Genomic DNA, 17504 nt, shown 5'->3' with positions numbered 1-17504 from the left:
CCCAAGGTGACCATCTTGGCATTTGTCAAGAGGGTTGAGAGTGCCCAAAGAGATCGCTTACAGCAGCATCAACCTGAAAGAGCCCTATCTCTTCTCTTCTCTGAGGCTAAGAAGGGTTGGGCCTAGTTAGTACCTGGATGGGAGATGGCGTTGGAATACCAGGTGCCGTATTCTTCTTTTTATGTTGTTGTTTTTTTTTCGCTTGTATATCAAGGTGACTATCTTGGCATTTGTCAAGAGGGTTGAGAGTGCCCAAAGAGATTGCCTATGGGCACATCACCCTGAAAGCGCCCAATCTCGTCTGATCTCGGAGGCTAAACAGTGTCGGGCCTGGTTAGTACCTGGATGGGAGACCGCCTGGAAATACCAGGTGCCATAGGCTTCTTTTTATGTTGTTGGCTTTGACCTGTTTTTTTCGCTTGTTTCTCAAGGCGACCATCTTGGCGTTTGTCAAGAGGGTTGGGCGTGTCTTGAAGAGAACACTTACGGCCACATGACCCTGAAAGCACCCGATCTCGTCTGATTTCAGAGGCTAAGCAGCGTCAGGCCTGGTTAGTACCTGGATGGGAGACTGCCTTGGAAAAACCAGGTGCCATAGAAGGACTTGATTGGGAGATCGCCTGGGAATACCGGATGCCGTAGGCTTCTTTTTATGTTGTTGGCTTTGACCTGTTTTTTTAGCTTGTTTCCCAAGGTGACCATCTTGGCCTTTGTCAAGAGGCTTCAGAGTGCCCAAAGAGAGTGGCTACGACCAAATCACCCTGAGAGAGCCCATTCTCATCTGATCTCAGAGGCTAAGCAGCGATGGGCCTGGTTAGTACCTGAATGGGAGACAGCCTGGGAATACCAGGTGCCGTAGGCTTCTCATTATGTTGTCGGCGTTGACCTGTTTTTTTTCCCTTGTTTCCCAAGGTGACCATCTTGGCATTTGTCAAGAGGGTTGAGAGTGCACAAAGAAATTGGCTATGGGCTCAACACCCTGAAAGGCGCCCAATCTCATCTGGTCTCAGAGGCTAAGCAGGGTTGGGCCTGGTTTGTACCTGGATGGGAGACCGCTTGGGTTTTCCAGATGCCGCAGGCTTCTTTTTATGTTGTTGGCTTTGACCTGTTTTTTTCGCTTGTTTCTCAAGGCGACCATCTTGGCGTTTGTACATGGAGGCCCTGGAGGTATTTTACTGGTACTCGAGACTACATTCGGGAGGTGAGCAGCGCCTCTGTCCCAGAAAATGACTGAACATCTAACGTTTACCTACGTAGGCCATGTCTGCCCTGGGTGGCATTCCCCCCCTCCCTTTTTGTCTTTATTTTTCTTTTTTTCCCCCCTCCTCTCTCTCCGTCTTTGCACTCTCTTCTCCCCCCGTCCTCGCTTTTGACTATGCCTTGTCTACTTACTAGCCTTCAGGACCCAGAAGAACCCCAGGGTTCTGGTCACGACCGGCTCATATTTTACTCTGGTTCACATAGGTCATGATAAGCTGGCTCGCTGTGGTCCCAGTTGTTCTCCATGATTACATTTGTCCGAACGGAGCTGCACTAGTTATACTGTACTACATGTCGGAGGTGGGGTTTCTCTCTTTTCTGCATGAAACTGTAGGACTCCCCTCTGAGAACCCAGAGTTATTTGGCTGCCTATTTTTTGTTACCATGTAATTGTGACCCTGGGTCCTGCTGTATGGTTGACTGTTAAATTTATGTTGTTCTACTTATACTTAATAAAAGAATAAAAAAAATTAAATTGCCAACAACTTAAAACTAAAGCCTATGGCATCGAGAAATCCCAGGCGGTCTCCCATCCAGGTGCTAACCAGGTCCCAACCCTGCTTGGCCTCTGAGATCAAATGAGATTGGGCTCTTTCAGGGTGATGTGGCCATAGTAGATTTTTTCAGGCACGCTCAACCCTCTTGACAAACGCCAAGATGGTCACCTTGGGAAACAAACAAAAAAAACAAGTCAACGCCAACAACATAAAAAGAAGCCTGCGGCATCTGGAAAACCCAGGCGGTCTCCCATCCAGGTACAAACCAGGCCCAACCCTGCTTAGCCTCTGAGACCAAACGGGATTGGGCGCTTTCAGGGTGTTGTGCCCGTAGGCAATTTCTTTGTGCACTCTCAACCCTCTTGACAAATGCCAAGATGGTCACCTTGGGAAACAAGGGAAAAAAAACAGGTCAACGCCGACAACATAATGAGAAGCCTACGGCACCTGGTATTCCCAGGCTGTCTCCCATCCAGGTACTAACCAGGCCCATTGCTGCTTAGCCTCCGAGATCAGATGAGATTGGGCTCTTTCAGGGTGATTTGGCCGTAGGCACTCTCTTTGGGCACTCTGAAGCCTCTTGACAAAGTCCAAGATGGTCACCTTGGGAAACAAGCTAAAAAAAACAGGTCAAAGCCAACAACATAAAAATAATCCTACGGCATCCGGTATTCCCAGGCGATCTCCCAATCAAGACACTAACCAGGCCAGATCCTTCTATGGTTCCTGGTCTTCCCAGGCAGTCTCCCATCTAGGTACTAACTAGGCCTGACGCTGCTTAGCCTCTGAAATCAGTTGAGATCGGGTGCTTTCAGGTTGATGTGGCCGTAAGTGTTCTCTTTAAGACACGCCCAACCCTCTTGACAAACGCCAAGATGGTCGCCTTGAGAAACAAGCGAAAAAAACAGGTCAAAGCCAACAACATAAAAAGAAGCCTATGGCACCTGGTATTCCCAGGTGGTCTCCCATCCAGGTACTAACCAGGCCCGACACTGTTTAGCCTCCGAGATCAGACGAGATTGGGCGCTTTCAGGGTGATGGGGCCGTAGGTGATCTCTTCGGGCACTCTCAACCCTCTTGACAAACGCTAAGATGGTCACCTTGGGAAACAAGTGAAAAACAAGTGAAACAAGTGAAAAACAAAACAGGTCAAGGCCAACAACATAAAAAGAAAAAAAATTTACAGATGGTCTCCCTTACAGGTATAAACCAGGCCGTACACTGCTAGGCCTCCGAGATCAGATTAGATTGTGCGCCATAGGTGTTCTATTTAGACACTCTCAACCCTCTTGACAAATGCTAAGATGGTCATCTTGGGAAACAAGTGAAAAAAAACATGTCAACGCCAACAACATAGACCCTGGCGGTCTCCCATCTGACCCCGACCCTGTTTAGCCTCTGAGAACGGGCACTTTCAGGGTGATGTGACCTTAGGTGAACGCTTCGGGACATACTCAAAACTCTTGACTGATGCTAAAATGGCCACCTTGGGAAACAAGCGAAAGAAAAACAAGTCAAAGCCAACAATATAAAAAGATTCCTACAGCACCTCTAATTAGGAACTATCCAGGCCGGACCCTGCTTAGCCTCTGAGATCAGATGAGATCGGGCGCTTTCAGGGTGATGTGGCCGTAGGAGATTTCTTTGGGCTCTCTCAGCCCTCTTGACAAATGCCAAGATGATCACCTTGGGAAACAAGCGGAAAAAAAAAACATGTCAACGCCAACAACATAAAAAGAAGCCTACGGAACCTGGTATTCCCAGTTGGTCTCCCATCCAGTTACTAATCAGGCCCGACAATGCTTAGCCTCCGGGATCAGACAAGATCAGGCACTTTCAGGGTGATGGGGCCGTAGGTGATCTCTTCGGGCACTCTCAACCCTCTTGACAAACGCTAAGATGGTCACCTTGGGAAACAAGTGAAAAACAAGTGAAACAAGTGAAAAACAAAACAGGTCAAGGCCAACAACATAAAAAGAAAAAAAATTTACAGATGGTCTCCCATACAGGTATAAACCAGGCCGTACACTGCTAGGCCTCTGAGATCAGATTAGATTGTGCGCCATAGGTGTTCTATTTAGACACTCTCAACCCTCTTGACAAATGCTAAGATGGTCATCTTGGGAAACAAGTGAAAAAAAACATGTCAACGCCAACAACATAGACCCTGGCGGTCTCCCATCTGACCCCGACCCTGTTTAGCCTCTGAGAATGGGCACTTTCAGGGTGATGTGACCTTAGGTGAACGCTTCGGGACATACTCAAAACTCTTGACTGATGCTAAAATGGCCACCTTGGGAAACAAGCGAAAGAAAAACAAGTCAAAGCCAACAATATAAAAAGATTCCTACAGCACCTCTAATTAGGAACTATCCAGGCCGGACCCTGCTTAGCCTCTGAGATCAGATGAGATCGGGCGCTTTCAGGGTGATGTGGTCGTAGGAGATTTCTTTGGGCTCTCTCAGCCCTCTTGACAAATGCCAAGATGATCACCTTGGGAAACAAGCGGAAAAAAAAAACCATGTCAACGCCAACAACATAAAAAGAAGCCTACGAAACCTGGTATTCCCAGTTGGTCTCCCATCCAGTTACTAATCAGGCCCGACAATGCTTAGCCTCCGGGATCAGACAAGATCAGGCACTTTCAAGGTGATGGGGCCATAGGCGATCTCTTCGGGCACTCTCAACCATCTTGACAAACGCCAACATGGTCATCTTGGGAAACAAGCGAAAAAAAACAAGTCATTGCCAACATTGGAGGCTAAGCAGGGTTGGGCAATCAGTTTCCTTGCCTGAAATAGGCATCTCAGAACTGCCATCTGGCTGCTTCCCGGGTTTCCAACTCCTTCAACGAATCCCAGGAGATAATACTTCGCCTCCATCCTGGTGGACATTCCAAACACCCGATCAATGGTTCCTGTCACCTCCGTCCAGTAGCGGAACAACTTCGGGCATCTCCAAAACATGTGCATCATGTCTCCTCCCATGTTCCCGCACCGGGGGCAACTTGCGTACGGCCGTTCGGCCAAATTGAAAAAGTTTACGAGGAGCATAATAGGTTCTATAAAATAACAGATGTGACATCCTCTGTGAGGAGAGCCACAATTCACCACAGGCAGGTTTCCTGTGGCCAATTATAGCTCAGGGGGGTTTAGTACACACCCCACACTATATAAGGCCGCCAGCGTGGCGGCCTTGTATAGTGTGCTGCAGTGGTCAGGGAAAGAGGATGATAGGCAGGGACAGTGTCTTTACTGCTTGGGAACCTAGCACTGTTACAGTGGGTGTTATGTGCCACCTGCACAGTACACACCTGAAGCTACCCTTTATTACTGGTGTTCAATTTCTGCAATACATGCATCTGCAGTGCAGAAGTTAGAGTGGGTGTTGTGTGCCTCCTACACAGTATACACCTTATTGCTGGTGTTCTGTTTCTGTAGTACAGGAACCTAGCACTGTTACAGTGCTAGGGTGTACAGAGAAGCTGGTATATATAGAAGACTACAGCATACAGAGGAAAGGCTAGTGAATACAGAATACAGACTCGTGTATGTAGATAGGCTTGAGTATACAGAGATGCTAGAGTAAACAGTGAGGCTGGGGTACACAGAGAGGCTAGTTTAAAGAGAGGCTAGTATATACAAAGATGTTAGTGTATATAGAGAGGTTAGTGTATAGAGAGAGTCAAGTGTATACAGAAAGGACAGTGTATACAGAGAGTCTAGTGGGTACAGAAGACAGGCTGGTGTATTCTAGCTAGTTTTTACAGTCTAGTGTATACAGAAGACAGGCTGTGGTATACAGAGGGTTTAGTGTATTCAGAGAGTCTAGTGTATAGAGTTGGCGAGTGTATACATAAGACTGGCTAGTTTACACAGTGTTTACAGAGATACAAGGGTGTACAGGGAGGCTAGTATATATAGAAGACTACAGCATACAGAAGAAAGGCAAGTGAATACAGAATAAAGGCTGGCTTCTACGGAGAGGCTAGTGTATGCAGAACACTATCTAGGGTATACAGAGAGGCTAGATTATACAGAGAGGCTAGTGCATAGAGTGAAGCTATTGTATATAGAAGCCTGGTTAGTGTATACAGAGACGCTAGAAGAAAGGCTAGACAGGCTATAAAGAGAGAAAAGTGTTTACAGAAGACAGTTTGGGGTATACAGTGATGCTAGTTTATACAGAGAGACTAATCTATACAGAAGACAGGCTAGGGCATACAGAAGACAGAAGACGGGCTAGTGTATTCAGAACATAGGCTAGTTTATATCGAAGACAGGCTATTGTATGCAGAAGACCGGCTAGTGTGAACTATCTCAAAATCCGGTTAAATCTATTCACTTCGATGAGTTCTACCGCTAATTGTACGATAATGCAAAATGTAATGTAACTATCGCTCGCTAACGATGTAAACAGTTTTATTGCTTTTCTGACATTAACCGAGTATCTCTGACATTAACTGAGTATCTCTCTGCACTATGATCTTATTATTATTATTAATAATAATAATAATAATAATAATAATAGGATCGTGTAATGCAAAGATCAACTAGTCTAATATAAGCTTTCTCATTGGTAACGGCATATCCTTTAAATTTAGACTAACGCAACTTTTTCTCGGCCATTTTCAAGCTACGCTTTCAATCTCTTACCGTTGTACAGCGATACTTCCTCCCTGCAATATTAAGCCATTTAAATTTCCTATTGGTTGCCTATATTATACAACTCTCTGAAAAGCATATATGTATAGAAGAAAACTCGTCTTACATCTTAATAAAACAGTTTTATTGCTCAACCAGTATCAGCTGTCATGACATAAACGTTTCCACTGTTTGACTCTATTTTCTGTATTACTTCTTTTTCTCCACCTTAACTTTTTAACGCAGCAAAATGTGAGAAAAGCAGTGTAAGCCGTCTTTCTGCCATATGCTTTTAGAAAATTAATGTACCGCTTTTAAATCCATATCAATTCCATATAACCGTGAACCGTCTTAAAATTTTAACATTTACTGATAGCAATTACTGATATTACATTATGACTATACCAGTGGAAAAGGACCGCGTAATGGAACTGTGAAATGAATCATAATCTCAGAGTTAACTTAGCTGATAAATTTACGATTTACTCACGATTTACTCAACGATTTAAACTTAGATTTTTTCAAGCTAAGTCTAATTTAATCTTAAGTAATTTATACTATAGTCTACTGTACTCTTAAATTATGTACTGTATATTAGCCGTGCTTATATTTCGTTTTATGTTGCAACCATCGAATCTCATTGCTATTCCGACATTCTGCCTTAATGAGGATATTACTTTGCAACTATCCCTTGATCCCTTTTGTGTATTCACTTTATCTCGACCTATATATACTGCCTCAATATTTTCCTAATTTGTTTTGCTATACTTATTATTATTATATTATAGAGATTACTATCTCTAAATCATTGTAAACCTAACCATAGTTATAATGTCTACAGCTAATTTTACGTTAAAACAAAATTCACACAAAACCATCTTTTTAAAACACATTACACATTAAGAGTAATGCAACCATCTCTCGCTACCTCTATGCAATGGGATTCTCTTTCCAGTGGAAACGGTAAATAGTCAGTGTAAGCCGTCTTCGTGCGTAACAAAATTAATAGAACGATTTACACGTTGGAATTTTCAAGCTACGTAAATTTACTCTTAAATAATGTAGCTCACACTTTGCTGTATGTAGCCACGTTAATTGTATTAATGGTTACATGTAAATACCCAATGGAGATTGACATTTCATGTCTATCTCACATCTCTAATGCAATTTGTCTATTTGCCATGTCATACTTTGCCATTTATTATACTTTCTCATCCTTAAAGACACGTAAGGATCCTGAAGAACGATAGAAACCTGGTCACGTCATTGCTGATATTTCATGTTTACAGCAATCATCTCATCTAATTGCTATTCCGACATTCTGCCTTGGTATTACTTTGCAACGCTCTCTTGAACAATGTAAAGGTAAGCTAGATATTTTGTGTATTTCCACTTAAACTCGACTTGTATATACTGTCTCAATATTATCCGTTCTAATTTTGCTAAATTAGATTGTAGAGTTTGCTATGTATAAATCCAGTTTACCTACTCACCTTTATTACGTATACTGCTAATTTTAGGATAATACAAAACCATCTTATTGCTTCTTTACACGCTGCACATATTAAGAGAAATGCAATGCTACAGTGAAAAGTGTAATTGTTCTTCTCACATTTAGCTGGTATCTCTCTGCTATAGTAAACTGAATTTGTACTACAACGATCACTCATCTAATATCAGTCCACTCAGTCCTACCGGGATAACTTTTACATTTAGGGTAATGAAATTATTTCTCAGTCATTTTGAAGATACTGCAACTAACGCTTCCGATCTCTTTTCAACTGAAATACTTAATCTCTGCTATTGCAGAATATTTAGCTGCTTAGCTCACACTTTGCTGTACGTAGCCGTGTTAACAGTATTAATACCTGTAAGTAACCAATGGGGATTGACATTTCATCTCTAATTATTCATATTCACATTTCTAATGCAGTTTGTCTTTTTGCCATGTCATCCTCTGCCAGTTATTACCCTTTCTCATCCTTATGCTATATTTGGGGTATATTCACTACATGATTAAAGACACGAAATGAACCTGATTGATAAAAATCTACACACGTCGTTGCTGTTATTTCGTGTATTTCCACTTAAACCCGACCTGTATATGATGTCTCAATATAAATCTTAGTTATTTTGCTATATTTATTATTAGAATAAACAGATTACTATCTCTAAATCCTGGTAAATCAACTCACACAAAATCTTATTTCTACCTTACACGCAGCACATTTTAAGATATTAACATTTAGCCGGTATCTCTCTGCAATAGTAAACGAAATGTGTAGATCACTCATCTAATATCGTCTTCTCAGTGCTACCGGAACAACTTTTAAATTTAGAGTAATGCAACGATTTCTCAGTTTTATGAAGCTACTGCAACTAACGCTTTGGATCTCTTTCCTGTTAAATTACGCTCTGCAATATTAAGCCATGTAAATTGTCCTATTGGTCTGCTAACAATGCTATGTATACATATCTTTCAAAAGCAATATCGTCTCAGTGCAATATTTACACTCTGCATAATAAATATGAATAATTCGATTAATGCTAATAATAAAGTAGTCTAAAACTCGGCTATAAGTAGAGAATAAAACTATCTTACATCAAAATAAACCATGTACTGCCAAACCAATAACGGCCAATTACTTAACGTCTATCAGTCAATGACTTAACAAAATAAACAGCACTCTTTTGCTCTATTTTGTATATTTGTAGTTCTCCACATTAACTGTCACATTGATAACTGAAAACACACCACTATTTAACAGCACCAAAATATGAAAAAAGGACTGTAACCTTTACATGTTTCTGAAGTAGTTGCATTAGCAAAAAATAAAGTCCTGTCTTCTTTACACGCTAGCCTTTCTGTATACTATATAGACTAGCCTCTCTGTCTTCTGTATACACGTGCCCGTAATCCATATACACTAGCCTGCCTTCTTTTTACAATAGTCTCGGTGTCCCAGCCTCTCTGCATACACTAGCCTCACTGAATTCCCCAGACTGTCTTCTGTATACACAAGCCTATCTGTAAAAAATAGTGTGCCTTTTGTACTCATTAGCCTCTCTGTATAAAATAGCCGGTCTTCGGCATACTCTAGCCTCTCTGTGTAACACGGTCTTTCTCTGGATTCCCTAGCCTCCATCTCTGCATACCCAGGACCTTCCTCTGTATAATCTAACCTATATGTATACATTAGCCTGTCTTTTGTACAAATTAGCCTCTCTGTAGCCGGTCTTCTGTATACACAAGCCTCACTGTCTACTCTTGGTTGTCTTTTGTATACACTAGCATCTCTTTATACATTATCTCTCTGTATACCCAAGCCTCTCTGTATACACTAGTCCTCCTGTATACACTAGCAGGTCTGCATACACTAGCCTCTCCGTGTAACCCAGCCTCTCTCTTTGTATACCCTAGCCTCCATCTCTGCATACCCAGGATGTTCTTCTCTATAATCTAGTTATTTGTATACACTAGCCTGTCTTTTGTACACATTAGCCTCTCTGTATAAACTAGCCGTTCCTCTGTATACACTAGTCCATCTGTATACACTAGCAAGTATGCGTACTCTAGCCTCTCTCTCTGTATACCTTAGCCTCCATCTCTGCATACCCAGGACGTTCTTCTGTATAATCTAGCCTATCTGTATACACTAGCCTATTTGTATACACTAGCCTGTCTTTTGTACACATTAGCCTCTCTGTATAATCTAACCGGTCTTCTGTATACACTAGTCCGCCTGTATACACTAGCAAGTATGCATACTCTAGCCTCTCTCTCTGTGTACCCTAGACTCCATCTCTGCATACCCAGGACGTTCTTCTGTATAATCTAGCCTATCTGTATACACTAGCCTGTCTTTTGTACACATTAGCCTCTCTGTATAAACTAGCCGGTCCTCTGTATACACTGGTCCGTTTGTATACACTAGCAAGTCTTTGTAACCAAGCCTCTCTCTCTGCATACCCTAGCCTCCATCTCTTGCATAACCAGGACCTTCTTCTGTATAATCTAGCCTATCTGTATACACTAGCCTGTCTTTTGTACACATTAGCCTCTCTGTATAAACTAGCCAGTCTACTGTATACACTAGTCCATCTGTATACACTAGCAAGTCTGCATACTCCTGCCTCCCTGTGTAACCCAGCCTCTCTCTCTCTGTATACCCTAGCCTCCATCTCTGCATACCCAGGACGTTCTTCTGTATAATCTAGCCTATCTGTATAAACTAAACTGTCTTTTGTACACATTAGCCTCTCTATATAAACTATCCAGTCCTCTGTATACACTAGTCCGTCTGTATACACTAGCAAGTATGCATACTATGCATACTCTAGCATACTCTGGCAGCAGGTTCTTTCATGTACAGACCAGGGCGGCTCATCTTCCCTTCTGGAGTCTTGACCTTAGAGGGGGGAGTTGCACTTTGGGGGGTCTGAGTGATACCTAGTGTGCTGTACTGGAAGGGCTTGACATTCCCGCATATGTGTCCCCTCCCCCTGGTTGCGCCCCTCGTCCCCCCCCTCTGGCCCCCACCTACTCTTTGCCGACATTGCCTGCTGCAGCTTTCAGGGACCCTGGATGACTTATTTATTGAGCCTATTGGTAAGAGGCACTGCTTCCCTCCAGTGTGACTCTGGACCCCCCTGGAGGATTAACCCCTAACTGTTTGGGCGGTCCCAGCCTCCCTCGGGATGCTCTACACAGCCCCCGATGGCGATGCAGGAGAGACACTAATTGGCGGGCCCCAGGACTGCTGCTCGGGTGAAGTCTCCTGTTGGATGGAGGGATGGTGGCCCCAGCCCCTTGCCTGCTGGATTTTCCATGCACCGACCAGGGCTGCTCCTCTTTCATCTTGATGCGGTGACCATGGAGCGGAGGAGTTGAAATTTATGGGGTCCGGGTGGTTGCTGGTGGGAGTGCGCTAAAGGACTTGACATTTCCGCATGTTTGTCCCCTCTCCCCTGTCTCCCCCCTCCTTCCCCCCCGCTTCCCACCCTTCCCTTCCCTCCTTTCCCTCCCTCTTTACCCCCTTCCACCCCCCCTTTTCCCCCTTCCCTGCCCCTTTTCCCCCCGGGGCGTGGACGGGGGAGAGGGGGTAAGGAGAGGACAATCTGCCAAAGGGAGAAATGCATTTGTTCGGGGACTGCGTGTACTTTTGGGGTATGGGACGGGGGGTGGTGGATTCCATTCTGTGATGCCTTTTCTGTTGTGACGGGCTCCCTTGTGCATGCCTATGTTTAGGGCGAGCTGAGGAGACCCCTAAGTGCTGACAGTTATATGATCTACCTCTGTTTTGATTATACTATTGTTTTTTGGTTCTATGATGTTACTGATTGTCTTTTATTTGCATACCGGTATCAGACGTGATATTTACCACTGCCGGGACTGGGGGGACTAGGATTCGGGGGCTCCCTCTCCGACCTGTCTACCCACCAACCCAAGTAGGACAGCCCTTTAAACCCAGTGTACATCTGGTAAGCGCTATAGCATAATTGTGCTGTTTTAGTATACCCTTCCTGTTCTCTTGAGTGCGGACAACCCTTAATTTCCCTCTCCCCCTGGGGTTGAGGTGCCCGGCCTCTTTTTCCCCTTACCTTTCCTTCCATTTGCCCTTCCTTTCTCCCCCTTAGTTCCCGCCATCCATTACCTAAACAAAACCTACCTTGGTTCAACTTTCTTTGCTTTTCTCTGACGTCCCCCTCCCCCTCCCCGAGGAGCGATGGCAGACTCAGTCAAGGTCACCTCTCTAAACGTTAAGGGACTGAACTCCCCTGAAAAATGGTAGATCCTCCTGTGAGGTCTGAAAACTTCCTGTACTGATGTGGCCTTTATACAAGAAACACATTTTAAAAATACTAGCCTCCCCTTTCTATGGTCGAGATCCTTCCCTAAGGTCTACCACTCTACTAACCCCTCCTCTAAGACCAAGGGAGTCTCCATTCTGATTTCTAGCAGGCTCCCCTGGGTTCACCAGGATTCTCTGGTGGACCCTGGGGACCGATATCTTTTTCTTAGGGGCCACATTGGAGAGCGCCTTTTTACATTTGCCACTGTGTACGCTCCCAATGATCACCAAGACACGTTCCTCAGAACTACCCTGAACAGATTATGTGACTTTCGGGAGGGCCAGTTGATATTAGGTGGGGACTTTAATGTCCCCTCCTCTAAGACCAAGGGAGTCTCCATTCTGATCTCTAGCAGGCTCCCCTGGGTTCTCCAGGATTCTCTGGTGGACCCTGGGGACCGATATCTTTTTCTTAGGGGCCACATTGGAGAGCGCCTTTTTACATTAGCCACTGTGTACGCTCCCAATGATCACCAAGACACGTTCCTCAGAACTACCCTGAACAGATTATGTGACTTTCGGGAGGGCCAGTTGATATTAGGTGGGGACTTTAATGTCCCCTTTCGCCATCGGTTGACACTTCTGCCTCTTGCTCCTCGCTCCTCATTTCCTCTAGAAAGCGGATTACTAAGTGTTTACTGAATGACTAATTAGTTGATGTCTTGCGTCTGCAACACTCTGGGGAAAGGGACTACTCTTTTTGCTCTTCCCCTCACAAATCATACTTGAGGATAGACTTCTTCTTCATTGCACATGATCAACTGCAATTGGTGAGCTCTTCCTCCATCGGCCATATTACTTGGTCCGACCATGCTCCTGTAGCCCTTACCTACACCCTCTCTAGGAACCCCTCACCTAGGTCTCTATTCTGGCACCTTAATGAGAGCCTCCTCCAGATACCGGAAGTTTTAGCAGATGTGACCAGGGAATTGGACCTTTATTTCCAAGAAAACTAAAAGCAGGACTGCGACCCGGGGATAATCTGGGAGGCTCACAAGTCAGTACTCCGCAGGGTACTTATCAGGCACGGGGCGCGCATCAAACGAACACGGAAGGAACAGCTTGCTAATCTGTTTCGTGAACTTGCCTCTGTGGAAGCGAAACATAAACATGCCCCCTCACGGACCTTAGAGATTGAATTGGGGACACTCCATACCCAGATTGCTGACCTACTCCATTATAAAGCGAAAGCGGCACTCCAGTTTTGTCGTAAACTGACGTAGGAGTCAGGGGACAAATGCGGAAAAATCTTAGCCAGGTCGGTAAAGGAGTTTAAATCTGCCTCTTACATACCACAGTTGATAGATGAGAATGGCCAGAGGGCCTCTACCCCAACCCAAATAGCCGAAGTCTTTGAAAAATGTTACTCTGATCTCTACAACCTGCCCGATTCAGGGTCTGGACAGGACAATATAGACAGATATGTAACCGGTTCTGGTCTACCAACCTTCTCATCGGAATAACGGGAGTACTTGGAGGACCCGATCACACTGGAAGAAGTCGAGACGGCCTTGGGACTTCCGAAGGTGGGTAAGGCTCTGGGCCCTGACGGATATACCGCACAATACTATAAGGCCGCGTACACACGCGGGGACTGTCTGCCGAAACTAAGTTCGTCAAACAGTCCACTCAAACTTTTGAATGAACGAACACGCCCACACACGGCACTTTTTGAGCGGACAAATACGGCAAACTTTGTTCGTCGTACTAAGTCCGCGCAACTTTTGAAATGAGCGGACTCGCCCACACATGAGGCAACAGTCCGCTCATTTCGAGCGCGTGTCAAGGTAGGCGGGGCCCGCGAAGGAGACATCGCGGGCTCCGCCGCCTGGAATGGACTTAAAGGGGAACCCCAACGCCAAAAAAAATCGGCGTGGGGGTCCCCCCAAAGTCCACAACAGACCCTTGTCTGAGCACGCTACCCGGCCGGCCAAGAAAGGGGGGCGAGCGAGCGCGCCCCCCTCCTGAGCCGTACCAGGCCGCGTGCCCTCAACATGGGGGGGTGCCTTGGGGAAGGGGGGGCCGCGCGCCCCCCCCACCCCAAAGCACCTTGTCCCCATGTTGATGAGGACAAGGGCCTCTTCCCGACAACCCTGGCCGTTGGTTGTCGGGGTCTGCGGGCGGGGGGCTTATCGGAATCCGGGAGCCCCCTTTAATAAGGGGGCCCCCGGATAACGGCCCCCCACCCTATGTGAATGAGTATGGGGTACAATGTACCCCTACCCATTCACCTGTAAAATAAAAGTACCCCAAAAAAAACCACAACACACGAGATAAAATATTTTATTGCACAGCTCCGGGGGTCTTCCGTCTTCGGGGGTCTTGTCCCCCTCTTCGGTTCTTCTGCCGGGCCACCGCGCCTTCTTATAGCTCTTTTGCAGGCGGTGGCCCGGTCTTCTGTCGCCTCCTTCCGTTCTTCTGTCGCCGCCTTCCGTTCTGCTGTCGCCGCCTTCCGTTCTTCTGCCGGGCCACCGCGCCTTCTTATAGCTCTTTTAGAGGCGGTGGCCCGGTCTTCTGTCGCCGCTGTCGCCGCCGCCTTCCGTTCTTGTTCTTCTTCTTGTTCTTCTTGTTCTTCTCCAGGAGATGTTGACACGTCGCTCTCTGCGGCCGGAATGCCAGAGCCGCGCTGAGCGGCCACTTATATAGTGACAATGGGGCGGTGTCACATGGTATATGTCACATGGGTTGGTCACATGGTGACCCTGCCCCCTTACGATGTCATAGTCCCCATGTGACATCAACCCATGTGACCAACCCATGTGACTTATACCATGTGACACCGCCCCATTGTCACTATATAAGTGGCCGCTCAGCGCGGCTCTGGCATTCCGGCCGGAGAGAGCGACGTGTCAACATCTCCTGGAGAAGAACAAGAAGAACAAGAAGAACAAGAACGGAAGGCGGCGGCGACAGCGGCGACAGAAGACCGGGCCACCGCCTGCAAAAGAGCTATAAGAAGGCGCGGTGGCCCGGCAGAAGAACCGAAGAGGGGGACAAGACCCCCGAAGTCGGGAGAAGAGGCCGGCGGCGGGGAGGAAGAAAGCCGGACTCCTCCGCTAGCAAAAGAGCTACAAGAAGATAGCGGAGGAGTCCAGCGAGAAGACCCCCGAAGACGGAAGACCCCCGGAGCTGTGCAATAAAATATTTTATCTCGTGTGTTGTGTTTTTTTTTGGGTACTTTTATTTTACAGGTGAATGGGTAGGGGTACATTGTACCCCATACTCATTCACATAGGGTGGGGGGCCGGTATCCGGGGGCCCCCTTATTAAAGGGGGCTCCCGGATTCCGATAAGCCCCCCGCCCGCAGACCCCGACAACCAACGGCCAGGGTTGTCGGGAAGAGGCCCTTGTCCTCATCAACATGGGGACAAGGTGCTTTGGGGTGGGGGGGCCGCGCGGCCCCCCCTTCCCCAAGGCACCCCCCATGTTGAGGGCACGCGGCCTGGTACGGCTCAGGAGGGGGGGAGCGCTCGCTCGCCCCCCTTTCCTGGCCGGCCGGGTAGCGTGCTCGGACAAGGGTCTGTTGTGGACTTTGGGGGGACCCCCACGCCGATTTTTTTCGGCGTTGGGGTTCCCCTTTAAGTCCATTCCAGGCGGCGGAGCCCGCGACGTCTCCTTCGCGGGCCCCGCCTACCTGCACACGCGCTCGAAATGAGCAGACTTCCCTCCGAGCGGGAACAGTTTGCTCATTTCGAAAGTAGCCTACACACGGGCGGACTGTTCGCTCAAACCAAGTTTCAGCGGACAGTTTTTCGGAATTTCCGAAAAACTTTGTTCGTCAAACTGTCCGCTGAAACTGTCCGCTGAAGCCCCACACACGAGCGGACTGTCCGCTGAAACACTGTTCAGCGGACAAAGTTGAGCCAACAGTCCGCCCGTGTGTACGCGGCCTAAGACCTTCCTCCCTATTCTCGGCCCGCGCTTGGTGAATTTATTTAATACTCTGAGCTCGAATGGGGATTTTCCTGAGGATACCCTTAGAACCCACATCTCGTTGATACCTAAGGAGGGCAAAGACCCGGGCCTATGTGGGAGCTACAGACCCATTTCCCTCCTAAATTCGGTCCTAAAACTATTCTCTAAAATCCTTGCCACGTGATTGGCACATCACTTGCAGTCCCTTATGCATATTGACCAGTTAGGTTTTATTCCCACCAGGGAAGATAGGGACAACACCATTAAGGTGCTTACCCTGGTCCATAAAGCAAAGTTATCTGGGACTCCTTGTCTTTTCGTGAGTACTGATGCCGAGAAGGCTTTTGATCGGGTCAAATGGACATTCATGTTCTCGATCCTTCGCCATATAGGTCGGAGTGAACGGATGCTGGCATGGATAAGTAAGATAAACTCACGCCCTTCAGCTCAAGTCAAAGCGAATGGGGTGCTCTCATCTCCCCTTGACATCGGGAATGGGACCAGACAGGGTTGCCCCCTGTCGCCCCTGTCATTGGAACCCTTTCTCTCCACAATTCGACAAAACTCAGACATAACGGGACTCCAAATGGCTACTATTGAGTGCAAGATATCTGCCTACGCGGATGACATGCTGTTCTCGCTGATGAATCCCAGAGTTTCCTTGCCAAATCTCCTTTGGGAATTCCAGATATACGGGATACTTTTTGAAATCAGAGGCCATGGGGGTTGCCGCCCCCCCGCAAACGTTAATAGACTTGCAGTCCAATTTTCGATTTAAATGGACCCATACAGCCCTTAAGTACTTAGGTACTTACATTCCACCGGACATCGCGCGTACGTTTATGTTGAACTTCCCCCCACCCCTTGTCACTAAGATCCGCAGTTTGCTTCACGGGTGGCATTCTGGCCTCCATTCCTGGTTCAGGAGATGCAATCTCATTAAAATGAACATACTCCCTAAATTTACCTATCTTTTCCAAGCTCTCCTGATCCAGATTCCAGTCCCGTTTTTTAAGCAAGCTCAATCCTTGCTCACTCAATTTAACTGGGCCTACAAAAATCCCAGACTTAAGCGGTCACAGCTGACATTGTCTAAACAACAGGGAGGGTTGGTTCTCCCTGAATTGCGACGCTACTACCTGGCCTCCCATCTGGGGCGTGTATTGGACTGGAATCGAAACAAACTTTCTAAGATCACTCCCGAATTCCGCTAAGAAGCGCCATGTGGTGCTATAAGGATTTACCCACAGAATTGACGTCACATCCCACCATAGGGGCTTAGTTGAAAGTCAGTCACCTGATCGCTACCCAAAACACACTCACGTCTTTGACTTCC

The 17504-nt window shown here is 46.6% G+C and overlaps 3 pseudogenes; 1 reads left to right on the top strand and 2 right to left on the bottom strand.

Moving 5' to 3' along the window:
• Positions 1-263: 263 nt before the first annotated feature.
• Positions 264-382, top strand: LOC143947221 (5S ribosomal RNA; annotated as a pseudogene).
• A 1810-nt stretch (positions 383-2192) lies between these two features.
• Positions 2193-2311, bottom strand: LOC143948109 (5S ribosomal RNA; annotated as a pseudogene).
• A 378-nt stretch (positions 2312-2689) lies between these two features.
• Positions 2690-2808, bottom strand: LOC143947139 (5S ribosomal RNA; annotated as a pseudogene).
• Positions 2809-17504: the final 14696 nt, after the last annotated feature.

The sequence above is a fragment of the Lithobates pipiens genome, unplaced genomic scaffold, assembly GCF_037356315.1.
Source record: "Lithobates pipiens isolate NorthernLeopardFrog02 unplaced genomic scaffold, aLitPip1_a1.2 Scaffold_30, whole genome shotgun sequence".
In the NCBI taxonomy this organism is placed as follows: domain Eukaryota; kingdom Metazoa; phylum Chordata; class Amphibia; order Anura; family Ranidae; genus Lithobates; species Lithobates pipiens.
Note: the sequence above shows the minus strand (reverse complement) of the source record. Positions and strands in the feature narration are given on the sequence as shown.